The sequence below is a fragment of the Adiantum capillus-veneris genome, chromosome 12 (assembly GCF_014529385.1).
Source record: "Adiantum capillus-veneris isolate H3 chromosome 12, ASM1452938v2, whole genome shotgun sequence".
NCBI classification, from domain to species: domain Eukaryota; kingdom Viridiplantae; phylum Streptophyta; class Polypodiopsida; order Polypodiales; family Pteridaceae; genus Adiantum; species Adiantum capillus-veneris.
The window spans coordinates 136,564,049-136,576,454 of NC_140942.1; the positions used below are offsets into that span (position 1 = coordinate 136,564,049).

The window sequence follows — 12,406 nt, forward strand, 5'->3', positions numbered from 1 at the left end:
AGGTGACCGACACGGAGGATCTCTGCCAGTGATTCTATAGCCGGACTACACTTATAGTGTCAGCTTAGTACGCTTCTAGCGAGTTCACACTTAGTGACCGCATGTACATATGTGCTACTTTTCAGTTTTAGCACTTAGTCATTTTGTACTCTCTTTTCTTAGTGAAGAAGAAGATAAGCTTTCCATCTCTGTGTGCTTTGTGCTTGTCTTGTGTAGCTCTCTTGCATCCTCATTCTTTACACGGTATCAGAGCCTAGTGCAGGCAAGAGAGGCTAAGAGAGCAAGAGTATCACAATCTCTTCGTTCGCAATCCACTTCGTTTCTGAACAGGTCTCCAAAGTGCAGTACACAGAGATTTATTGTACAAGTACAGTGGTTGTATGTACGCTTGATTGTGGACACTCGTTGAGTGTAGAAAGCGTTACAGGTACCACGATAGCAGGTTCAACAGATTTGCAGGTTTTTGCAGATTGCAGCTATTTTGTCTTAGTGCTTCAAGATGTTTGACGGTTTCAGTCAGATTGTCACTGAGAAGCTTGAGAAAAATAACTACCCTGCATGGAAGTTCAGAATAACAAATTTCCTAAAAGGAAAAGGTTATTGGGACTATGTAGAAGGAGACAATGAAAAGGAACCAGAGATTCCTAAAGCAAATGCTACAGCAGAACAAAGAAAAGCTTTGAGGGACTGGCAACAAGGCCAGAGCAAAGTGATGTATTGGCTTTCTATGAGCATCACAGATGGCATGATGGGCTATCTACAAGATGCTGAAACCCCCACCATTGCATGGAAAAACTTAGGCAGAGTGTTCGAGGTGAACACCAAGGCCAGGAAGCTTCAACTAAAGTCGGAGCTAAATCAGGTTAAGAGGAACAACCTCTCCATCAATGATTATGCCTTGAAGATCAAGAGTATCATTGAAGCTCTTGGATCTATTAAAGTCTCAGTGGAAGACGATGAAATTGTCCATGCATGCTTGGATGGTCTAGGAGATAAGTATGTACATTTCAGGTCTTCCATGAATACAAGAGACGACATCCCTGTGTTCCAAGATTTTATTTCTATGCTTATTCTTGAGGAGAAGAACCTTGGTCTTGACACATCTTCTTCTCGTGGCAGAAATAGGTATGAACAGGCCTTCTATTCTAACTCCAACAGAGGTAGAGGTCGTGGTCGAGGCCCAAGTGGTTGCAGGGGCCAATTTCGAGAAGGTCAATCAAATCAAAACAATACAGGTGGCAGGGGAAACCAGTCTCAAGGCAAGGGGAGTCAAAGAGGTCGTGGTGCAGAATCAAGCAAGCAGCAACATAATGCAGATAGCAGAGAATGTTGGACTTGTGGTGAAAAAGGTCACATGTCACGTGACTGTCCAAAGGGAAAAGCAAGTAGAAAGAGAGAACAGGGCAACTATGCATCTACTAGCAGAGATGCAGATGACAGCAGAAGCGAGCGCATGTTTGTTATGCAGCATGTAATGAATACAATGACTACAGAGAATTCCACCCAAGATGATGTTTGGTATGTGGATTCAGGTGCCTCTAATCACATGACGTCTCGTGGAGAGTGGTTTAGAGATATGCGCAAACCAGATATGTCAGGCTATGTGCAGACAGGAGATAACACAGTTCACCCCATTGCTCATGTAGGGGGCATACCTCTAAATACAAAGAGTGGAAAATCAAAGTACTTAGCAGATGTACTTCATGTCCCAAACATTACAAAGAATCTTGTTTCTGTTGGACAAATGGTTGAGCATGGTTTGCAGGTTCGCTTCAATCCGAATGGCTGTTATGTAGAAGATTTCCAGAATGGCTGTAAGCTGATCACAGAGGGCAAATGTGTGGGTAGAATGTTTGCGCTGAATGTAGACATGCCTGAGGTAAAAGCTGCATTATTTGCACAGGGCACAGGTGTTGTGGCTGATGTTGACATTTGGCACAAACGCATTGGCCATGTCAATGAGCAGAGATTGCGCAGCATGCAATCAAAACAGATTGTAAAAGGTTTGCCCAAATTCAAGGTGGATGGTATGCATAAAGTGTGTGCAGCATGCCAATTTGGAATACAGTCAAAGGGCTCATTTCCACATGAGCGCAATGTATGTAAAAAGCCACTTGAGGTGGTGCACACAGATATTTGGGGTCCAACCGATACTGCAAGTATACATGGTTGTAGGTATTATATCTCTTTCATTGATGACCATACAAGGAAAGTATGGATCTACTTCATGCGTAACAAAAGTGAAGTGTTTGGTCACTTTCAGGACTTCAAAGTCATGATTGAGAAGGAGACAGATATGCAAATCAAGACATTGAGGTCAGATGGAGGGGGAGAGTACTTCTCCAATGATTTTTCAGATTTTCTACGAATGCATGGTATACGCAGGCAGTTTACATGTAGATATACTCCACAGCAGAATGGGGTCGCAGAAAGGAAAAACACGCACATTGCAGAGGTTGCACGTGCATTGATGAATGAGAAGAACATGCCTCATCATTTCTGGGTTGAAGCTGTAAATACAGCTCTGTACATTATGAACAAGACACCTACAGCTACAGTGCATGATGTAACACCTGAGAAAAAGTTTACAGGTACAAAGCCTGATTTGGCACACTTGAAAGTGTTTAGCTGCATAGCTTACGTGCATGTACCAGATGATTTGCGTAGGAAATTGGATCCTAAAGCAGAGAAATGTATCCTTGTGGGATATTCCTTCGAACAAAAGGGATACAAGTGCTACAATCCTAGTACACGAGAATTACAAGTGAGGAGAGATGTAGTCTTTGATGAGATGAACAGATGGTACAGTAATGCACATGGCACTATTGGGGCTGATGTAAAAGATGATGTGGTTGTACAAAATGTAAGGCCACAGTCACAGGTTTTGAGTGGACCACAAGAGTACTCTTCTCGTGGCTCTGTTGAGAAGCCATGGAATGGTAGACTACGTACGTAGGTTACTCCACCAGCAGGTACAGGGAATGTATCACAAAAAGGAAAGGAAAAGGTTGATGAACCTCCCTTTATGGCTGATGCATCATCAAGTTTTTCACATGTAGACATGGATTCAGATGGTTCTGAACAAAGTCTTGATGAGGAATTTCTGAACAAAGTCTTGATGAGTACTTTCCTTACACCTAGTGTAAGGAAAGTACAAGAAGATGCTAGAGGGCAAAGGAGTGACCCAGGACTGCGCAGATCTAACAGAGTCAGAAATCCAGTTCAGAAATTGACTTATGATGGGTATCTAGCGCATCACCAAGCCTACATGGCTAAGGTGATACAGGATGTGGAGCCCACATGTTTTGAGAATACAGTTGAAAAGGTGCATTGGGATGATGCAATGAATGAAGAGATGGCTGCATTGGAAGAAAACGACACATGGGAGTTGGTGCCATTGCCAAATGGCAAGAAAGCTATTGGCTGTAAATGGGTGTATAAAACCAAGCATAAGTCTGATGGTAACATTGAGCGTCACAAGGCAAGGCTAGTCACAAAGGGTTATGCACAGACATATGGCATAGACTATGAGGAGACCTTTGCTCCAGTGGTGGCAAAGATGACGACTGTGAGAGCTGTCATAGCAGTGGTTGCATCTAGAGGATGGATTATGCATCAAATGGATGTAAAGAATGCCTTCTTGAATGGTGAGTTGCAAGAGGAAGTGTATATGGATCAGCTACCTGGTTATGTCGATCCAGGTTACCCAGATTATGTATGCAAGCTTCTCAAAGCTTTGTATGGTTTGAAGCAGGGCTCTAGAGCATGGTATGACAGGATTGCCAAGTATCTTGTCAGTATTGGTTTTAGAAGAGCTCATGCTGATCATTCACTCTATGTACGTGAGAGTGATATGGGGATTGTGGTCATTACCATATATGTAGATGACCTTATTATTGTGGGTGACAATGCTATTGAGATTGACCATGTGAAGGGTCTTCTCAAACAGGAGTTTGAAATGAAAGATTTGGGCAAGTTGCACTACTTTCTTGGCATTGAGGTGATCAGGACTCCAGAGGGTGTATGGCTATCACAGAGACAGTATACTTTGGACATGTTGTCAAAGTATGGTATGGCTGATTGTAAGCCAATTTCTATTCCCTTGGATGTGAATGCAAAGATGAGTGCAGAGAAGGGTGATGTTGTTGAGGATGTCAAGATGTACAAGAAAATTGTGGGTAGTCTAATCTACTTAACTATCACGAGGCCAGACTTGAGCTACATAGTAGGCTTGGAGAGTCAGTTCATGCAGCTTCCGAGGAAGCCACATTTGCATAGAGTACGACGCACACTTCAGTATGTGCAAGGGACTCTTGACTACGCATTGTTCTATGCAGCAGATGCGCCATTAGCATTGTATGGGTATACAAATGTAGATTGTGCAGGTAGCATTGTTGATAGGAGATCTACGAGTGGCTTCATGTTCTCTTTTGGGAGTGCTGCTGTTACTTGGAGCAGCAAAAAGAAGCCTACGGTTGCTTTATCGAGCACAGAGGCCAAGTACAGAGGTGCAGCAGTTGCGGCGTGCAAGGTACCTTGGCTACGCACATTACTTGAGGACTTGGGAGTGCAGGTGGACCACTAGATTGTTATCCATTGTGACAACCTCAGCAGCATGCAGTTGGCTAGGAACCCAGTGTTCCATGCCAGGACCAAGCACATAGAGGTCCATTACCACTACGTTCGAGAGCCAGTGTTTGCGGGCGACATCGACTTGGTCTACGTCAGCACAGAGGAGCAAATAGTGGATATCTTTACCAAGGCCCTCGGAGCTGAGAAGCTTCGACGTTTTCGGACTATGCTTGGACTCTGCGACATGCAGAGCTCGAGGGGGAGTGTTGAGATGTCGAGCTCTACATCTTGAGCTGGCATCCACTACGGGTCTTGGCCGCTTACGTCATTTACTCACTGGGGCGTTAGGTGACCGACACGGTCTCTGCCAGTGATTCGACATCTGGACTACACTTATAGTGCCAGCCTAGTACGCTTCTAGCGAGTTCACACTTAGTGACCGCATGTACATATGTGTTACTTTTCAGTTTTAGCACTTAGTCATTTTGTACTCTCTTTTCTTAGTGAAGAAGAAGATAAGCTTTCCATCTCTGTGTGCTTTGTGCTTGTCTTGTGTAGCTCTCTTGCATCCTCATTCTTAACATGTGTTGGGGGGTTGGGGTTGGGGGGGGGGGGCTGGGGGTTCCTCTCATTATATTACGTAAGTTATCCAAAATGGCTTGCACTCTAACTAGAGATCATGAGGTGACCTCTACTTTGAAGGGTGAGTCTCAATATTCTCTAGAGCACGGCAAGGTGAAAAATAATGCTTCTAGTCCTCACATTTGAGGTATGCTTGCCCCTACTCTATGGCCATTGGACCCGTTTGTGCAAATTGGACATGAGTGCCTTGAGAAAGAGCTCCTTACTAACTTAGATACATTGGCACTAGATCATTGGTGACAAGCACAAACTCAAGAGTAGAGCACCAAGTTTATGTGCCCTTTTCCTCATTGTCTCATGCTAAACAATAATATCACTACAAATGCAATACCTATGCTTGCATATTGAAGGCATGTATGATTGCACAAGAAGTTGGCAAGGGTAGACACTTGCAATCATGTTAGTTCTTCTTGTCAGAGTGTAAGTTGTTGACAAGCTTCTACTTTAGGATGTCATCCCTTGAACTACACTTATTGCAAAGGTATGTTCACAACATAGGGAGGGAAAATAAGATCCAGATTTTTCTCATTGAATGAAAAGTGAGGGCCTCTCTCCAAATGTGGGCTAGCATCTTGAAGGCATGTGGGATCTTGCAAGATACTAGCATGAGCAAACACATACAAGCAATATGTGTGGTTGTCCAAGCACAAGTCATTGTGTAAAGAGATACATAAGGAGAGATCTAGTGCTCTTGCAAGCATGCTTGCACACGTGCACACACACACACACACACAATGGAGATGGAAGCACATACCTGCTTCTTCTTCTTCACTACTCAAAATGATGATAAGATCTACATAACATAAATGAGAAATACAACATAATAAGAACTATGTACAACAGTCAATGTGAAACTGCTAGTTAATGAGTTGGCAAGAATAGCATCCATCACTCTTGCCATGTCGGTGAAGTCCAACTATAGTACCACTTGCAATGACCCTCATGTCTGCTATCTTGTGCCAATAATAATGTAGGCAAGAAGTAATCCAAGCCTATCATGTGTTGAGCTTGATTTCTCAACACTCCCCCCAAGCTCAATGCCATCTCTCTTACTCCAAGTATAGCTCAAAATCACCTCAACTTTTATGGTCCCAAGGCCTTCGTGAAGATTTCTGCAACTTACGAATCTATCCTCATGTGCCTATAAGGAGAGAGATTGAGCTCTTTCAAGCACACATGAACATGACCAAGAGAGCCCACAATGGAGATGGAAGTACTAAGCTACTTCTTCTTCTTTGCTACTCAAGATGATGATAAGGTCTACAAAATCAAAGTGAGAAATACAATTTCATAAGAATTATGTACAATGATCAATGTGAAATCAATAGTGAGTGATCTAGAAAGATAAGTCACTGTCACTCTCTATAGGTAGCTAGACCACATCAATAAAGTCTAGGTGTAGTACAACTACGAATGATCCTCATGTCTACCATCTTATGCCAATGATAATGTAGGTGAGAAGTCATCTAGGCCTATGTGTTGAGCTTAAAATCTCAACACGCCCCAAGCTCAATGACATCTCTTGTAGTCCAATCATAGATCAAAATTGCCTTAACTTCTCTACTTCTAAGGCCTTTGTGAAACTGTTTGCAACCTACTTATTTGTCCTTACATACCCAAAGGTCGATGTCACCAGCCAAGACCCTATGCCTGATGAAGTGGTAGTGCACCTCAATATGATTCATCCTCACATGGAGCAATAGGTTCATTGCCAATTGTATGCCATTGAGGTTGTTGTAGTAGATGAAAACCAGCCTTTGAACTTGTCTACCTAGCTCTCCAAGGTGCATCTCCAACCAAGCCACCTCACGTGTGGTGACTACATCACCCCTATACTCTGCCTCTATACATGACAAGGAAACCGTGGGTTGCTTCTTGCTTCTCCAAGTGATAGCAACACTTCTAATCTCATTGGTAAATCACCAATCATGACTCTCGGTCCAATCTGCATCCATGTAACCATAGAGACTCACCAATAGGCTCTTTACATGTTCAATTTGAGTCTTATGATGACACAATCAAATCATCAACATAGATGCATATCTCACATGACTTACCTCATTCTCCCCTTACACACAAGGAGTGATCCGCATTAGCTATATGAAAACCAATACTGGTCAAATAGGTTGCAATCCTCCCATGCTAGGCTCTTGGGGATTGCTTGAGATAACAAAGTGATTTCCTCAACTTTCATACATATTGTGGATGTCTCACATCCTCATATCCTTGTGGCTTCTCCATATACACCTCTTCTTGTAAGTCATCGTGCAAGAATGCTCTCTTCACATCCATTTGATGCAATACCTAACCTTTTGTTGTAGCCAAAGCAATAATAGTATTGATAGTAGATATCTTAACTACAAGGCTAAAGATATCCTAATAACCAATTCCATAATTCTATGTATAGCCTTTTGCTACCAATCTAGCCTTGTACTTGCTCACTTTGCCATTTGCGTTGTGTTTTACCTTGTAGACCCATTTACATGTAGATCCTGTGATGCAGAGAGTGCAAGGGAAGGAGAGAAGGGAAAGGAGATGAGAGGAGACAGACCTGTTTTGGTGGATCTTGTGAGACTAAATGTCTCACTCTCATTATTGTTCATTACAAGCAAAAGAACTTAACAAAATCAGAATGATGAGGGAACCATCGTTCAACCTCTTTGTGTACAAGCAGTGATCCGCTTGGCTCCGTACATAACCCTGGGACTAAATGTACTTATCAAACTTGATGTACCATTGCCTTGAGCCTTGCTTCAATCCATACAAATCTTTCTTGAGTCTACACACCAGTTCTTCCCATGTTGGCTTCTCATGCTTTATCGCAAAACCTTTTGGTTGTTTCATGTAGACATCCTCTTCAAGATCCCCATGAAGAAATGATGCCTTCACATCATTTGGACCAATTCCAAGTCCTCGATGGCTACTAGAACAAACACAAGACGCAATGTAGTCATCTTGACCATTGGAGAAAAGATTTCATCAAAATCCATGCCTTTCGTTTGCTTGAACCCTTTTACAACCAATCTTGCCTTATACTTAAGCTCAGGATCATGTGTGATATGTAACATTTTAATGGCCTAGTAACTTGTGTGTAGCGGAAAATAGCATGAACATAGTGAGCATTTCATTAGAATAGATTCCTAATGAGATTAACAAGAGTGTTTGGGTGGAGAAAGCAACAAAAAGCATAACACCTAGCTAGATAGCATGAACAATACTTCAAAAGAGAGAGAAATTAAGCAATTGACAACAAATGAGGACCGGAGTTGCATGGAGCCGGTCCCCCTCCAACGGTCCCCCTCCAAAAGGCTTTGTATTATGGTTTCTCCCATCAAGAGAGACATTTTACAATACAATTTCTTGTGTTCCTTCAATACTAGATAGTGCAATGAAGATGGAAACTTCATGCACTACGCAAAACACTTATCAAACACAACATCAATTCCCTTACGATCTCAGACCAAGACCTCACACACCTTCCAAGATGGTGAGAGCTAGCGGGGTATGAGAGTAGATTGAGAGGAAGGAGTATTCTTACGAGAAAGATGTACATCTCCTCACATAATCACTCATATTAGCATAGCTTAGCTTAGTAATTAGCATGGTAGAGGAGATGAGCATGCATTGAAGCTTGGCTCTTGGTTGGATTTGCATCACAAAGCCAAGAGTTGTTGGTGTAGGCCTCCCTTCTCACAAGCTTGGAGTAGGTGATAAGCTTTCCATTAAAGCTTGAGAAGGAGAGAGAGAGTCTTCTTTACTTCACACATGAGATTGTGTGAGTGTGTGTGTGATAATTCCTTGCAAAAATCAGCCCCCTCTCTCTCTTGGTCGACCCCTCTTGCTAATTTGCTCTTGATACAATCCTATTGGACCTCCCCAGGCTTAGCCAATGGTTATTAAGCAGCATAAGTGATAGCCTTCTAACATGTGTCCCCCTTTCCCCTTCTGTGAGAGCTTTCGGTAATTATTTAATTCAACTAAACTCTCATTGGACCCCTTTGCCTTCTGGCCAATAGGAATCAAGCAAGCCATTGGGCTGCTGAATGCTCATTGGTCCCCTTGGGAGACTGTCCAATAGTCTTCTAGATAGCTTAATTCTTATTGGTTCTTTTATTAAGTGTTTTTAAATTAAACTAGATTTACTCTAGCCTAATTCTTATTGGTCCACCTCCAAGGCCATCCAATAGGAATTGGGTACACTTTGTGGGCATCTGGGCTAGGGAGCTGACATGTGTCCCTCATTCCCTTTGTGTAAAGGGAGCTTGTGTGTGTGTGTGTGTGTGTGTGTGTGTGTGTGAGTTTCTCTCTCATCCCCTACTTGTAAGGCTTGCCCCCTCCTATGTAGGGATTGACAAAGACTTTTTGGGACACACACAAAGCATCCAATTCCCCCAATGTTTGACCTTTGGACACAACCATTGAATTTTGGAACCATAGCATTTTGGAAGTCTTAATGGGTTGAACCTTAGGGTCTTTTAAACCCATTGTTGCACATGGCTCTTTTACAGATGGCCCCCCCTTTGGATCCCTATTTTCCCTCCTTTGGATCCCTACTGTGGCTGGTCTGCAGCTTAACCAATTTCTAGCTTTTTCTCCCTTGGCACTTCCCCATATTAAATGATCAGTTTAACATGAGAAAACCATTTAGGAGAATGGATGACTAGTCCATTTGGCGCTTGAGAGCCTAAGCTGTCGCAAGCATGTCTGCACATTAGTCCTATCAATCTTCCATAGTAGAGTGATAAGCTCTACTTGGTGTTCAAGGACGTCGTCTCCGCAAACTTGATCTAAGCATGCATACTACTTCATTTTTGTGCACAATAAAGAAAAAGAGAGTCTTATAAGACAAAAAAATTTGTTCATTTTTAATATTTGTACATTTGCTTACTCTTGGGAAGCATTGTAAGCATTGACAAGGTTTAGGTTATTCTTTAATTGTATGCCTTGCATCCATCTAGCATCTTCAAAAGGATAATTCTTAAACTTAATAAGATATCATCGGATAGTCTTACCGCCTCTTAGTACCTTGTCTTCATGTCAGAGAATGGACTCGAGCTGCAGCACCTCTTCTTGGTCCTCGATCTCCGATGGGTCTTCAATAGTTGGCTCTTGAGGTGGCTCTCCTTTGTAAGGCTTTAGTAGGCTCACATGGAAAGCATTGTGTATGAGCCAATGGTTGGGCAGCTTGAGTTGATAGGCCATCTCATTGATTGGCCTAAGAATCTGGAAGGGACCATAGTACCTTTTTGCTAACTTAGCATAGTACTTTTGGTGTCCCGTAGGATTCTTGTCCGTCATGTGCCTTAATCGAGCCTTGGGAAATTTGAGTAAGACCCAATCATTTTCTTTAAAGATTGGGCTCTTCTGTGCTTGTTAGCAGCAGCCTTTTGCCTTTGCTGTGAGATAGAGATAGCATCCTTAATATTTTGGAAAGATTCTTGTAGGTTCGGCTATGCTTATCTGCAGCGAAGATCTTTGTTTGGCGGCTAAGTCAACAATGGCCAAACGGACCAGTCAAAGATGTTATTTACTATTTTTAGTAAATGCTAACGAGGCCAGATGATGCGGATGCGAAGTAAAGATGAAGATGAAGCAAATACAAGCAACAGATGTAGAGAAGAGTTGGAATTGATGACTATCTATGGAGTTACGGTCACACTTAACGGTCACTTAAGTTTTAGGATTTTCCGTCAAATGACCACAAATGCGGGTTGTAATTATATTTTGGGCTCATCAAGAGTTCCAAGTTGTAAACATTGAGCTATATTTAGATCCTAGGCAGTGCAGATAGCAGATTAAGTGAGTTTGGTCATTTGGGTGCCCGGCCACTTCTAAAAAGCCTAGTGAGTATATAACTCAAAACACATAATGTGAAAGGGGATTCTTACTCACTTGAGATAAGCTTGGTGAAGAAGGTGATGGCTATGGAGTTCTTGAGCTCTCTACGCGCGTACATGGACGATTCGACTTTATGCCATAGCTACACTCTATCCTCTTCTCTCTCATTTATTGATTGTGTAATCAATGCTTGATTAATCAAAGATGAGTGTTGCTTTTGTCGATTAATCTCTCTCTAATTTCATGTTTCCCTCTTGTTTAAGCATGCTACTAAGTGTGTGTAGGCTTGTGTAGAGTGTGTGTGCCCAGCGTGGTCATTCTATGCTAATCTATGCTCATTGTGTGCTTAATTAGAGTCGGATTAGTGATTGATTAGTGAGTGGTGAGCGTGATTAAGATTGTGTGAGAGAGATTAGGCCGAAGGGTAGAGTAAGTAGCGTGCTTGCTCCTCGTAGCATCATCATACCTTCTCCGTAGCTTTCTTTGTGTGTAGGTTTCACCTTCTAACCCTCCATTTGGCACGCACAAGCCTCTTGTGCGTTTCCATGCCCTAGCCGGATCGTACTTCTCGGATTGACATTATGTTGATGTTCTCCCTATGCTAGGATGACGTCTCAACAATCTTCCCGTGTACCTTAAGTATCAAGGGACTTTTTGATCTTCCCTCAATTACCTCAAAAGGTGCTTTTCCCGTGGAAGTATGTGCAGTGTTATTGTAGGCATGCTCCACTAAGGGTAAGTACTTCTCCCATTGGGATCTTTGATCTACTTCCGTTACATAGGCTTTTAGTAGATCGAGAATTGATAGGTTAGCTATTTCACTTTGGCCATCTGTTTGCGGGTGATAGGCCAAAGAGAAGTTTAGCCTTGTTCCTAAATTCTCAAAGAGACCCTCCAGAAATTACTGGTCATTCTAGGATCTCTATTCGACACTATGGACATTGGCAAGCCATGGTACTTGAAGATTTGTGAAATGAAGAGGGTTTCCATTTGATGGGCTTTGATAGTCTTTTTGACAGGTATAAGATGAGCTTGTTTACTGAACCTGTCTACTATTGTCCATATTCCCGTATTCCCATGGATAGACTTAGGCAATCCAAAGATAAAATCCATGGATATGCTCTCCCATGGTGTATTAGGGATTGAAAAATTTTGAAGAAATCCAAGTTGCTTCCCTCTATGAAACTTCGTCTTTTGGCATACCACATTTAGAAACATACTCTTGTATGTTTGCTTTCATGGTAGGCAATAGAAATATGTCTCAATGCCCTTTAGGGTAGACTGAATCCCTCTGTGTCCTGCATAAGGAGGAGGATGAGATTCATACATTACTTTCTCACGTAGTGAGCTAGTA

The 12,406-nt window shown here is 42.4% G+C and overlaps 1 protein-coding gene across 1 annotated transcript in view; it reads right to left on the bottom strand.

Moving 5' to 3' along the window:
* Positions 1 to 12,406, bottom strand: part of LOC147446564 (glutamate receptor 3.3-like) — a 102,168-nt gene that overhangs the window by 60,605 nt on the left and 29,157 nt on the right. The gene's annotated exons all lie outside the window — the stretch shown is intronic.